Below are 14,433 nucleotides of genomic sequence, written 5' to 3'. Positions count from 1 at the left end.
GTAATCCAAGTCTGTGCACCCAACCACTGATGCAAAGAAGCTGAAGTTGACCTATGAAGACCTATAACACCTTCTAGAACTAACATCAAAAAAAGAAGTCTTTTCATCCTAGAAGATTGGAATGCAAAAGTAGGACGTCAAGAGATACCCGGATTAACAGGAAAGTTTGGCCTTGGAGTACAAAATGAAGCAGGGCAAAGGCTCAGTTTTGTCAAGAGAACACACTAGTTATAGGAAACACCCATTCCCAACAACCCAAAAGATGACCTTATGCATGGACATCACAAGACAGTCAATACCAAAATCAGATTGATTATATTCTTTGCAGCCGAAGATGGAGAAACTGTACAGTCAGCAAAAATAAGACTGGGAGTTGACTGTGGCTCAGATCATGAGCTGCCTATTGCAAAATTCAGGCTTAAAGTGAAGATAGGGAAAAACACTAGACTGACCTAAATTTAATCCCTTATAATTTTACACTGGAGATGACCGATAGATTCAAGGGATTAGATGTGGTAGACAGAGTGCTTGAAGAACTATGGACAGAGGTTCACAATATTGTACAGGAGGCTGTGACTTTGGGGGAAGCCTACTTTTTTCAGAATCTGTTGGACTTTCATTGCTCAATCATCTATGCCTGATTCACTGTACTATAAAATAAAAACTTGGACAAGAATTTATAACTAGAAAAGGGTATGCTTTTTCTTTTCTCTTTTTAGCTTCTCTTTTGAAGTGGGCTGGAAAAGCTTTGTATTCTACTTATTCTCAGTGGTGTTATGGGCAGAGATTTAAAAGAACTGAGAATAAAATATTAATAATAAAAATTTTTGGCAATCCACATTTAATGTGTTTCTAGTACATAATGATGGATTTATGGTTAACGGTCATCAGGTTGCCACATTGATAGCTGATTATTTCCACTTATGTGTAAATGAACACCTTCCTTATTTTCTTTTTTAGAAAACAATCCACATTTGCAGTATTTGTGTGAGAAACAAAGATGCCTGGTGATATTAATTTTTGCATTGGGTTAAGGATGTTTTGTTTATATTTTCATGAAAGGAATGAGATACTGATTTTAAATGAATAGACACCTTGAGCAGCCCTTCTCAACTAGGGTTCTGTGAGAGAATCAAGCCCTTGCAGAATCAAGCCTGAATGTCCTAAAGGTTAGGGCCTGATGAGTTAACTCCTGGTAATGCATTAATTTCTTTCCCATGCATCTGAAATAGTACTGGTTAGGTACTATCTAGACACTGAGTTCATTACATGTCTTGATTGCCTAATTACTTAAGACTTCACTGTGTAGAGTTGCTATAACTCTGGGATGATAAATTCTAGATTGATCAGTGGTGATTTCAGAAAGCCTCTCTGACAACTGGTATCCGCAGAGACTGTACTTCTCAACTAATTTTCATTTCTCAATTACTTCCCCAAAAGGCTTGTGATGTGATTTATTTTTATTAGAAGTTATTTTCTAATGTCAATCTTTCCTAATATCAACAGCAAGATAGTTTTTTGTTTACTCTAGCTCTGGATTTCTATGATGGTTGAGGGTTGGGACTTGGAGAGCTTTCTTCTGTGGCATTCAAAATAACAGCTGAAGACCAAAGGAAATAAATGTGAAATCCCGTTTAATTTGGACTACACATGTTTTTTAGCAAAAATGTCTGTATACAAAATATATTCAAAACATATTGCTAAAAAAAATCTGTGCCAGCATGTTTCTTCAACATAGTCATTTATGATATTATTCACTGAAAACTAGAAGAAACCTTTGCACATAACAGGAACTGATGAGTTGACAGACATATTCACAGATGCTTTATGCTGATATGATTATTTTTTTTATTACTCCATACAAAGTTTCTTCCAGATAAAAATCTATAAAATTTCTTTGTGTCTTAATACCTTAAAAATCAAAATATATCAAGAAGAAAACCCTTTTCAGATAAAGTCACAAAACAATTGTAGGAACCTTTATATCCATATGGATGGGTTCCCAAGGCATCAGCACTCAGGCTTATATAGCAAACAGAAAAAAAAAAATTTTGTATTCACCTAGCTTCTATTGAGTAAATATCTCCTTCCATCATGTCAGATCAACTGAGGAATGAGCTAACTAATATATTCGTTATTTCATTAAGTCATATTTACTGTGGTTGGATTTCATTATAGATAACTAGGCTCTTGTAGTTTTGAATGGTGTTTGCTGTTTGCTTTCTCTATGTTAGATGAGAACATCTCGGTGCACATGGACTCAGTTTGACGTAAGCTCTGAATTCAGTCTCAGATTACTCTGTACAATTTATAATGGAAGATATATCTCTGATTCCAAATGAAAATTTTTGATATCAGTATTTTTGTGACTTATTGAGACTGTTTTCTAAATATAGAGTCTTATAGTTTTTTTACATCATTTTGATCATTAAAGATTCCCTTTAATAATAATCAAATAGTGAATATAATTTGGATATGGTTCTTGGGACTCTTCATTTTTAGATAAGTATTGTAATTCTCCCCAAAATTGCCTTTTTCCTTCTGGAAAAATTCTGACCTGATCTCTGTGGTTCTGTCCAGTATTCTCTGTTAACTGCTTACTCAGTTTTTCATTTGAGTGGTTTTGATCTCATGTGCATGGCTAATATGTTTTCTATGTATATGTAAATAAATATCATTCTAGTCTTATGGATTATAATTACATGGATTATAATTTTGAATTTTATGAATTTTAATGTCATCTTTGTTTTTCTATAAGAAAATATTTTTCTTGTATGCCAGATTAGTCAGTAAAGCATTAACTTTTATATTACTATTTTTCATACTTATCCTATACTTGCCATCCTTATACTCAAGATTTAAGTTTAATTTGCTTTTGCATATTTTGCTATAGAAAAATAACATACATTAAGAAAGCTTACACCTAAATGAACCTGTGTTCTCTTTTTATAAGATATTTCGGTGTGCCAGAGAAGTGACTACTTCTAAACTTTTCCTCTGTGTATAATAGACTCTTGGCATCAAATGCTGAAGTATGCTAAGAATGCTTATTACTTTTGTTAGATAAAATTCAATACTCATTTGTTGTTTTAATAAAAGCTTCAAAACATATAGAAGGGCATAGAGAATAACAAACATCCATGTACCTACACCAAAATTTAATAAATCTTAAAATTACCTTTGGTTCAAATCTTTTCTGGTAAGAAACTGAATCTTACAGATGTAGTTAAGTTCCTTTATCCCCCCTTTTCATCTCATTCCTCTCCCAAAAGACAGCCACTGTCCTGAGGTTGAGATGTTTTGTTCTACCTACATTTTCATGCTTTTTCTTCATACCAAATTTCATAAACATAGGGTAGAGTTTTCTGTGGTTCTTAAACTTTGTTAAAGTTATCATTTTATATGTCATTCTGCTTATCAGCTTTTTCAGTTTGTTAACATTTTAGACATTAATTCATATCTGAATATCTTTGACTGTTATATAAAATTAAATACGGGTATAATAAGTCCCATACACATGAGTCTTCAAGATGCAGACTTTCAAAGATGCAAACATTCATGCCAGCCCCTGTATGCCAGCTATTGTACTGTACTACTGCACTTGAATACTGTAAGATTAAAAATGTTTTATGTGTTTGTTTTCTATATACATATGATCTGTGTGAAAAGTATTATAAACTGTACTATACAGTACAGTACTGTATAGCCTATTGTGTTAGTTGGGTACCTTGGCTAACTTTGTTGGACTTACAAACAAATTGGACTTACGAAGTTGCTCTTGGAACTCATTTGTATGTAGGGGACTTACTGTATACCATGTGTATTTATTCTTTGTTTTATGTCTAGATACGTCACTATTTTTGGCTGTTATAAATAATACGGTAGTGAATAGCCTCATATGTTTGTTATCTTTGTGTGTACGTGCATGTGCTAGGTTTTTCCAGAAAATGGAATTGTTAGATGATGGGTCAGCAGTTTTACCAGACATTGTCCAGGTGCTTTCCAGAGTGGCTCTGAATAGAGACGAGAATTCTCACTTCCCCACATCTAACAAACACATGATTTTATTACACTATTTTGCCAACGTACATTGGTCTGAAATTGTTCTCATTATTTGTAACTCCCTATTATTAGTGAGGCTGAACATTTTTTCCCTGTTTCTTGTCCATTAGCATTTATTCTTCTGTGAATTGCTAGTTCATGGCCTGTTATTTACTGTGTATTTTTCTTATTGATTTGTTGAAGTTTAATATTTTTTCTGCAAACTAATCTTTTGCTGGTGGTAAATATTTTCCCCCAGTGTCTGACTTAAAAAACACTTTTAAAAATTGTCTCAATCAGTACATGTTTACTAAGTATTATGTGCAACCCCAATGCCAGGCTGAGTTAGAGTATTATATCAGTGTAATACTCAAGGAGCCTATTTATAAGGTGGAATGAAGTTTTAATTTACAGCTTGAATCTTTTTCTCTTTTAGTTGAATACTATCTCCTTTTTATCATATATACTTTCCCAGATAATTAGAAAAAATTTTCATTTCCACACTTGCTGTTTTTAGAAGATGTAATATACTACTCCAGGTAATTTTTTCCCATTCTTGCACTACATTTTTCTTTTGATATTTTACAGTTGTGTTTTGAATTGTATTTGAAAGGACAATGAATGTTTGGATTATTGCATGTGATATGTATCCAAACATTCAGAAGAATTTATAGCAAAACCTCCAAAAATTAAAATTTCACTAGCTCTGACCCTAAAGCTCTGGTGTCTTAAAAGCCACAGATACCAACGTTGAGAGAAGCAGCCTGTTGTGATAGAAAGACTATGGATATTGGAGCAGATAATCCTGAGTTCAGATCCTGGCCTCTTTGATTATTATTTTGTGTAATTTTAGCCAAGTATTTTAATTTCCTTGAGACTAAGTTTCTCAAGGATGAGACAGAAAACGGCTTTCACTAGGTTGTGAAGATTGAACCACATCATGTGCATTAAAACTGCGTACCACTTCACACCAGTCAGAATGTCTGCGATCCAAAAATCTGCAAGCAATAAATGCTGGAGAGGGTGTGGAGAGAAGGGAACCCTCCTACACTGTTGGTGGGAATGCAAACTAGTACAGCCACTATGGAGAACAGTGTGGAGATTCCTTAAAAAATTGCAAATAGAAATGCCTTATGACCCAGCAATCCCACTGTTGGGCATACACACAGAGGAAACCAGAATTGAAAGAGACACATGTACACCAATGTTCATTGCAGCACTGTTTATAATAGCCAGGACATGGAAACAACCTAGATGTCCATCAGTAGATGAATGGATAAGAAAGCTGTGGTACATATACACAATGGAGTATTACTCAGCCATTAAAAAGAATACATTTGAATCAGTTCTGATGAGATGGATGAAACTGGAGCCGATTATACAGAGTGAAGTGAGCCAGAAAGAAAAACACCAATACAGTATACTAACACATATATATGGAATTTAGAAAGATGGCAATGATGACCCTGTATGCAGGACAGCAAAAAAGACACAGATGTGTATAGCGGACTTTTGGACTCAGAGGGAGAGGGAGAGGGTGTGATGATTTGGGAGAATGGCATTGAAACATGTATAATATCATGTAAGAATCGAAATGCCAGTCTATGTCTGATGCAGGATATGACACGCTTGGGGCTGACGCGCGGGGATGACCCAGAGAGATGTTGTGGGGAGGTGGGTGGGAGGGGGGTTCATGTTTGGGAACGCATGTGCACCTGTGGTGGATTCATGTCAATCTATGCCAAAACCAATACAGAATTGTAAAGTAAAAAATAAATAAATTAATTAAAAAAAATGTTTCCCATTATCTTTAAAAACATCTTAGAAAAATATATTCTAGGTTGCTTTCTAATTATGCAACAAAATCACTCCCAGTTCTGGTATGTTGGTTAAAAGTCAAAACAGCTTGTATTTGAATACAGCTATACACATTCAACATTCAAAAGCTGTTTTCATCATGATAATTAGACATTAAATTGTGATTTATGTTGTTAAATACTGATTTGGAGTTAACTATGTAAAAAAAAAAACAACTGCGTATGATCTTCCGCTGTCCTAAGGGGGTGTGTCCCTTCACTCCATCCTTAGGCTACCTTCCCCGGTGAACAGCTCAGCTTGGTTGCTCTTTGTACAACTAGTTGCTCCCTGGAGGAAGCTGGACTTCCTTTTCCCTCCTATCATGTAACCTCTTTTAGACTGGACCTAGCCTACATCTGTGTCCCATCTGTGCCCAGTGCTGCTTCAGGGGGCAAAATACCATTACTATGGGCACAGCAAACCCCTTTCATTACATGGCTGCAAGTGAAACCAATTCCTCAGTTCTAAGCAGTTCCTTGGAGGGCATAGCTCTCTGTCTTCAGTCCTACTAATTCCTTTGTTTCCAGTAAAATCTCGTTTCCTTGGTGGCAGTTTCACCACTTTATTTGCAGTTCACACTTCCCCCGTTCATCAGACAAGCATAATATTTCTTTGTGGAGTTTCTCAGTGAAGTTGGAGTTCTAGGCTCTTATTTATGTTGTTGCCTGGTTTTAAGGCACACACCACTAAACTTCTTACTTTCCTAAATTCAGTTAAAAGTGAAAAGGATAGACCAAATGTGGAAGACATCACATCTCAGTTCTTTTAAGCAGAAATTAAAACATTCCAAACAGAAAATTGTATAAAAGTAACAAGGTATTACTATAACTTTATATAATCTGTTCACATCTAAAAGAAGGAACAGAACTCACTGTACCTATGTGTGGAGAGATGGGGAAACATTGATACACTCACTCTTCCTGGAAGGCATTTTGCAAAACCCATCAAAACTCTTTTACTCAGCAATTCTACTTCTAGGAATTTATTGAAAGAAATATCTCACTGGGCAAATGTTCTATTTTAATCCTATTAATAGCAACAAACAGAATTCCCCAAACTTAATTGTCCAGATACAGGATTGGTGGAAGATTCCAGTATATGCATATGATAGAATATAATGCAGCCATTAGAATGTTAAACAAATTCTTTTCCTAGAGTGCAGTATGATTAAATTTTTAAATGTCACATGTCTTAAGTGTGAGGTATGTGTGTGTGATGAGTCTATACATAGAGTTACAAGGAGGTGTACACTGTGAGTATGAGTATGGCAAGTGAGATGAAGGTCTAGGGTGCGTGGGCTCAGTAGTTGCGGTGCTCAGCCTTAGTTGCCCCACGGCATGTGGGACCTTAGTTCCTTGACCAGGGATCGAACCCACATCCCCTGCAGTCAAACGTAGATTCTTAACCACTGGACCACCAGGGAAGTCCCAAGAAAGTTATATTTTATTATAATCACATCTTTTTAAAAATTTAGTTTAATTAAAATAGGTAGTAAATGCTCATTAAATAAGAAAGTAAATAAATACAGTAAAAATAAAAGTTACAAAAGGCAGCTGTGCAAATCCTCTTCTTACCTCCAGGCCTATCTGCTCAACTCCTATTCCAGGTAACTAGCATTATGAATTATTTATTAATAATTTCAATTTTTGCAGGGAGCCGCATAAAAGCAAATATATGCTACATTCTCATTTTCCCCATTTTTTTCACAAATGGTACACTCTGTTCCGCACTGTGCTGTTTTCCTCCTCCCTTGGAGCCTACTCCTTTTTCTGTAGAGTTGCACTGTGCATGTGCCTTAGTTTAATTAGTTTCCTAGTCACAGGCAGTTCATTGTTTCCAATCTTCTGCTACTACATACTCTGCTGCAAAGAATCCCCTTGTAGGCTTGTCATTTCACAGATGTACAGAGATATCTTAAAGTGGAAGAGGTGGGTCAAGGGCAAGTACATTTGCAGTTTTACAGATATTTCCAGATTGCCCTGCCACCTCTCTTTCAATGGGAGCACCTGTTTTGCTTTCGGCTTGCCCACAGACTGTATTAGCAGACAGAGTGTGTTATTCTGATAAGTATAATGTAGTAGCTGAGTATAGATTTAAGTTGATTTTCTCAGTTATGGGTTTTGTATTTTCCTTTATGCTAATTTCTCTTACTATTCTTTGCCCAGTCTTTTCTATCAGAGTGTTGGCCTGTTCCTTCTTGCTCTTGTATTATGAGTTGCAAGTAGTTTTCCTCAGTTTTTCACTGTCTTTTACTTTCCTTATGGGTGGTTTTTTTTTTTAATACAGTTGAATGTATAATTTCTGGCTTTTGAGCCATAGCTAGAAACATATTGTTCATTCTGAGGTTAACCAGAAAGGCATCTAAATTTTCTTCATGTAATTTTCATCTTCTTTTTTTTTTTTTTAGTTATTTATTGGCTGTGCAGGGCTTCAGTAGTCGTGGCTCCGGGCTTTAGAGCACAGGCTCAATCGTTGTGGCTCATGGGCTTAGTTGCTCTGTAGCATGTGGGATCTTCCTGGATCAGGGGTCGAACCTGTGTCTCCTGTTTTGGCAAGCGGATTCTTTACCACCGAGTCACCAGGGAAGCCCCTCATCTTCCTTTTTTTAACAGCTTTGTTGGTATGTAATTGACATATCAAAAATGCATTATATATTTAATGTATATATTAATAAGTTGATGACGTTGGACATATGCATATACCCAGGTGGTGCTAGTGATAAAGAATCTGCCAATGCAGGAGACATAAGAGATGCAGGTTTGATCCCTGGGCCTGGAGGAGGACATTGCAACCCACTCCAGAATTCTTGCCTGGAGAATTCCATGGACAGAGGAGCCTGGTGGGCTGTAGTCTGTGGGGTTGCAAAGAGTTGGACATGACTGAAGCAACTTAACACACGTGAAAGTGTCACCTCGATTACAGTAATGGTTTCATGTAATTTTTTGCTTTTATTTTTTACATTTATATTTTAAATTCTTTTGGAACTTATCAAGGTACATGGTGAGAGGATTGGATACAACTTATTATTTTTTTTTCTGGATGACTACCCCTTATTTAAGCACCTTCCTGCTCTGAGTTGCCGTGTTTATTATATGTCTTTAATTATTTGTTCTTTTTGTCTCTTCATATACCAGTATTGCATTGTTTTACTTATTAAAGCTTCATAAAGTATTTTAATACCTTCTTCATAAGAGCAGAACTTTCTTGTTACTCTTATAGTTTTCCTCATTATTCTAGTTTATTCATTTTTCCTTATTAATTGTAAAAATGGCTACTGAATTCAAAACAGAACACCCTAAGAACCTGTTGGTGTTTTCACTGGGGTTGTGTTAAATTTGTAAATTAATTTGGGGGAAATTGATAACTTTGTGGTGTTGTCTTACTTTCCAAGAACGTGTAGTCATGTCTTTTATATCATTCAGTAGCAATTTAAAAAAAACAACTATGTTTATTATGGTCAAGAAAATGAGAGTTGAAATTTTAAAATTTGGTGAGAGATTGAAAACTGTAACAAACCAACCATTTGTGTAGGTTTTAAAATTTTATTTATTTTTGCATACTTTACATAGCTACTAAGAGCAGTAAGGAATGCCAGTATTTCCATGCCAATACAAGTACATGGAAAAAAATGAGAATAGTGGGAAAGGAGTCTAGGCTATGTACCTAATCCCAGTGGAGAAGGAGGAGACCATGGAACAAGAGGTTGCCTCTTAAAACACTGATAAGTATTAATAATAACACCTTGCATCCTATATACTGCTTTCATTAACTGTCTTTTGCATCTCATTAATTTTTTTTTTTTTTGGCTACACCACATGGCATGTGGGATATTAGTTCCCCAACCAGGGATCTAACCCATGCCCCCTGCAAGAGAAGCACTGAGTCTTAACCCTAAGATGCCGGGAAGGTCCCCACAAAAACTCATTAATTAACAAAACCTCATAGATTCTGACAAAAGAGAGTAAATACCCATTTTGGGGTGGCATGCTAGAAGAAAAAGAATTTACCTGCTAGTACACAGGTAAAGAATACAACAAGCACCTATGGGAGAGAGCCCTAATAAAATGTGATTCTTAAGTTTTATTGGAAGTATAACACACATATAGAAAAATAAAGAAAACCTAAGTTTCAGCTCGATGAATTTTCACAAATTAAATGCCCCCATGTAACCAGCATCCAGATAAGAAAATGAAACAAAACTAGGATCCCAGAAGACTCTGAGTCTCCTTCCAGGCACTCTTTGTAAAGGGTAGGTACTATTCTGTCTCATAGCATCAAGTATTTATTTTGCATAAGCTTGTACTTCACATAATGGAAGTATACTGTATGTACTCTTTTGGCATATCCAAATGTATTTACCCATAGCATGGATGACCATTTGAATCCAGTGTTTACCTGTTACAAATATTGCTTCTGTGAGCATTCTTGCACATTCTTATGTTGATCATATAAGAGTATTTTTGTTGGTTAATTACCTGAAAGTGAACACTTTTTTTTTTTAGCATATGTATATATATGCTTAGCTATGGAAGATAATATGAGAGAATATTTTCCAGGATACATGTTAAATTTATGCCCCGACCTGAGTGTATGAGCTCCAATTGCTCTTAATATTTGCTGTCTTCCTCATTTTAGCCCTTTGGGTTTTGGGGTAATATGCCGTTGTGGTTTTAGTTTACATTTCCCTGATCACTAATGAGATTGAACATCTTTTGTACATTTATTGACTATTTAGATATCCTCTTTGAAGAAGTACCTGTTCAAATTTGTTATCTATTTTTGTATTGGGAATACTGTCTTTTATTATTATTTTTTAAATATAAATTTATTTATTTTAATTGGAGGTTAATTACTTTACAGTATTTTATTGGTTTTGCCATACATCAACATGAATCTACCACAGGTATACATGTGTTCCCCATCCTGAACCCCTCTCCCTCCTCCCTCCCCGTACCATCCCTCTGGGTCATCCCAGTGCACCAGCCCCAAGCATCCAGTATCATGCATCGAACCTGGACTGGCGATTTGTTTCATATATGATATACATGTTTCAATGCCATTCTCCCAAATCATCCCACCCTCTCCCTCTCCCACGAAGTCCAAAAGACTGTTCTATACATCTGTGTCTCTTTTCCTGTCTCACATACAGGGTTATCGTTACCATCTTTCTAAATTCCATATATATGCATTAGTATACTATATTGGTGTTTTTCTTTCTGGCTTACTTCACTCTGTATAATAGGCTCTAGTTTCATCCACCTCATTAGAACTGATTGAAATGTATTCTTTTTAATGAATGAGTAATACTCCCTTGTGTATATGTACCACAGCTGTCTTATCCATTCATCTGCTGATGGACATCTAGGTTGCTTCCATGTCCTGGCTATTATAAACAGTGATGCAATGAACATTGGGGTACAAGTGTCTCTTTCAGTTCTGGTTTCCTCAGTGTGTATGCCCAGCAGTGGGATTGCTGGGTCATAAGGCAGTTCTATTTCCAGTTTTTAAAGGAATCTCCACACTGTTCTCCATAGTGGCTGTACTAGTTTGCATTCCCACCAACAGTGTAAGAGGGTTCCCTTTTCTCCACACCCTCTCCAGCATTTATTGCTTGTAGACTTTTGGATCGCAGCCATTCTGACTGGTGTGAAATGGTACCTCATTGTGGTTTTGATTTGCATTTCTCTGATCATGAGTGATGTTGAGCATCTTTTCATGTGTTTGTTAGCCATCTGTATGTCTTCTTTGGAGAAATGTCTATTTAATTCTTTAGCCCATTTTTTGATTGGGTCGTTTATTTTTCTGGAATTGAGCTGCAGGAGTTGCTTATATATTTTTGAGATTAGTTCTTTGTCAGTTGCTTCATTTGCTATTATTTTCTCCCATTTTGAAGGTGTCTTTTCACCTTGCTTATAGTTTCCTTTGTTGTGCAGAAGCTTTTAATTTTAATTACGTCCCATTTGTTTATTTTTGCTTTTATTTCCAATATTGTGGGAGGTGGGTCATAGAGGATCCTGCTGTGATGTATGTCGGAGAGTGTTTTGCCTATGTTCTCCTCTAGGAGTTTTAAAGTTGATCTTTGCATGTTCTTTATATGTCCTGGGTGTGTCCTCTGTTGAATATAAGAATTATGGGGGAAAAAATACCAAATGGACATTCTACAACTGAAAAATATACAATAACTGACGTCAGGAAAATCAATAACCAGGTTTATCATCACATTAGATACATCTGAAGAGAAAAGTCAAAGATAGAGGATAGTTGCCACGCTGAAACTCAGAGGGAAAAGAAGATGGGAAACAAAACAATATAAAATACATAATTTATATAACAGATATTATGTAATATAGAGTATGTCTGTATACACACACAGATACTTGTTAAGCAGTTTAACACAGGCGTAACTGGAGTTGTAGAAGAATGAAAGAAGGAGCAGAAGTAACACCTGAAGAGAAAAATAACTCGTGGTTTGTCATTGAAACGTCCTAACCCAGTTTTGTGTGCTCAATAAACGCCAGCTATTATCACTGTCAATATTATTGTTTTTCCTACTCCTGTGAAAAATTTATCCTATTGACAATATCCCTGGATCCAAATCTACTAGGACATTTATTCATCAAAGACCTTATGTTCCTGAGGTTTTTCTCCTCCTGCTCCTCCTCCACTTCCTCGTGCTTCATCAACAGCTTTATTATGGCCCCCACTCCAGTGCTCTTGCCTGGAGAATCCGGTGGACGGAGGAGCCAGGTGCGCTGCCATCTATGGGGTCGCACAGAGTCAGACTGTGCGACCCCAGAGTCAGACTGAAGCGGCTTAGCAGTAGCAGCAGCATACTTTAAATCCTCCTATTTATTTTTCCTTTTTTAAATTATATTTACTAGTTTATTTTTTTATTCTACATGTAAGTGATATCATGTAGTATTTGTCTTTCTCCAACTTATTTCACTAAGCATAATATTCTCTAGGTCTATCCATGTTGCTGCGAATGGCAAATTTTCATTCTTTTATGGCTGAGTAATATTCCATCTTGAACCAGGTTATCTGTTGATGGGCACTTGGATTGTTTCCATGTCTTGTCTTTCACGAATAGTGCTCCTGTGAACACTAAGGTACATATATCTTTTCAAATTAGAGTTCATTTTTTCCAGATATATGTGTAGGAGTGGAATTGCTGGGTCATATGGTAGCTTTATTTTTAGTTGTTGTTGTTTTTTTTTTTCAAGGAATCCCATACTGTTTTCCATAGTGGCTACACCAATTTGCATTCCCATCAATAGTATAGAAGGGATCCCTTTTCTCCATCCCATTTCCAGCATCTTTTATTTGTGGACTTCTTGATGATAATCGTTCTAATTGATGTGAAGTGATACTGCTGTGTGGCTTTGATTTGCATACTGAAGTGGAGCATCTTTTCCTGGGCCTATTGGCCGTCTCAGTGTCTTCTCTGGGCAAATGTCTATTCAGGTTTTCTGCCCATTTTTAAATTAGAGTTTTTTTATGTTATATATTTTGGATATTAGCCCATTATTGATCAAATCATTTGTACTTTCTCCCATTCAATAGGTGTCTTTTTATTTTGCTGATGGTTTCCTTTGCTGTGCAAAAGCTTTTCAGTTTAATTAGTTTCCATTTGTTTATTTTTTCCTTTTACTCCCTTTGCTTTAAGAGACAGATCCAAAGAAATATGGCTAAAATTTATGTCAGAGAGTGTTCCATCTATGTTTTCTTCTGTCAGTTTTATGGTTTCTGGCTTTACACTTAGGTCTTTAATCCATTCTGAGTTTATTCCTCTGGGCTTCCCTGCCTTCCTTCTCAGGTGGTAAAGAATCTACCTGCAGTTCGATACCTGGGTTGGGAAGATACTCTGGAGAAGGGAATGGCAATCCACTCCAGTATTTTTGCCTGGAGAATTCCATGGACAGAGGAGCCTGGAGGGCTGTCATCCATGGGGTCACAAAGAGGACACAGCTGAGTGACTAACACACAAGGTATAAGAGAATATTCTAATTTCATCTTTTACATGTAGCTGTTCAGTTTTCCCAGCACCATTTATTGGAGAGACTGTCTTTTTTCCCTTGTATATTCTTGTCTCTTTTGTCATAGTAAATCCCATTTAAAGTATACAATTCAATGGATTTAGTATATTCACAGATTTGTGTAACCATTACAAAATTTTTAAAACATTTTAATCTTTCCAAAAAATCACCCCCTCCTCCAAAAAAATAAAAAACCATAAAACCGCCAAACCCTATTTCCCTAAGCTGTCAACCTCTGGTAGCTGATACTCTACCTTTTGTCTCTACAAATTTGACTATTCTGGACATGACATGTAAATAGTATCATATAATATGTAGTCCTGTATAACTACCTTCTTCACTTAACGTAGTGTTTTCAAGGTTTATCCATGTTGTAGCTGTTATCAATAGCTCATTCCCTTTTATTATATTCTGTTGAATAAATGGAGAGATGGAGATATAATGAACTGAGATGGGGAAGACTGAATGAGAAGCAGATTTTTAGGGAAAGACTAAAATT

This window comes from Oryx dammah, unplaced genomic scaffold (genome assembly GCF_014754425.2).
Source record: "Oryx dammah isolate SB20612 unplaced genomic scaffold, SCBI_Odam_1.1 HiC_scaffold_26, whole genome shotgun sequence".
In the NCBI taxonomy this organism is placed as follows: domain Eukaryota; kingdom Metazoa; phylum Chordata; class Mammalia; order Artiodactyla; family Bovidae; genus Oryx; species Oryx dammah.
Note: the sequence above shows the minus strand (reverse complement) of the source record.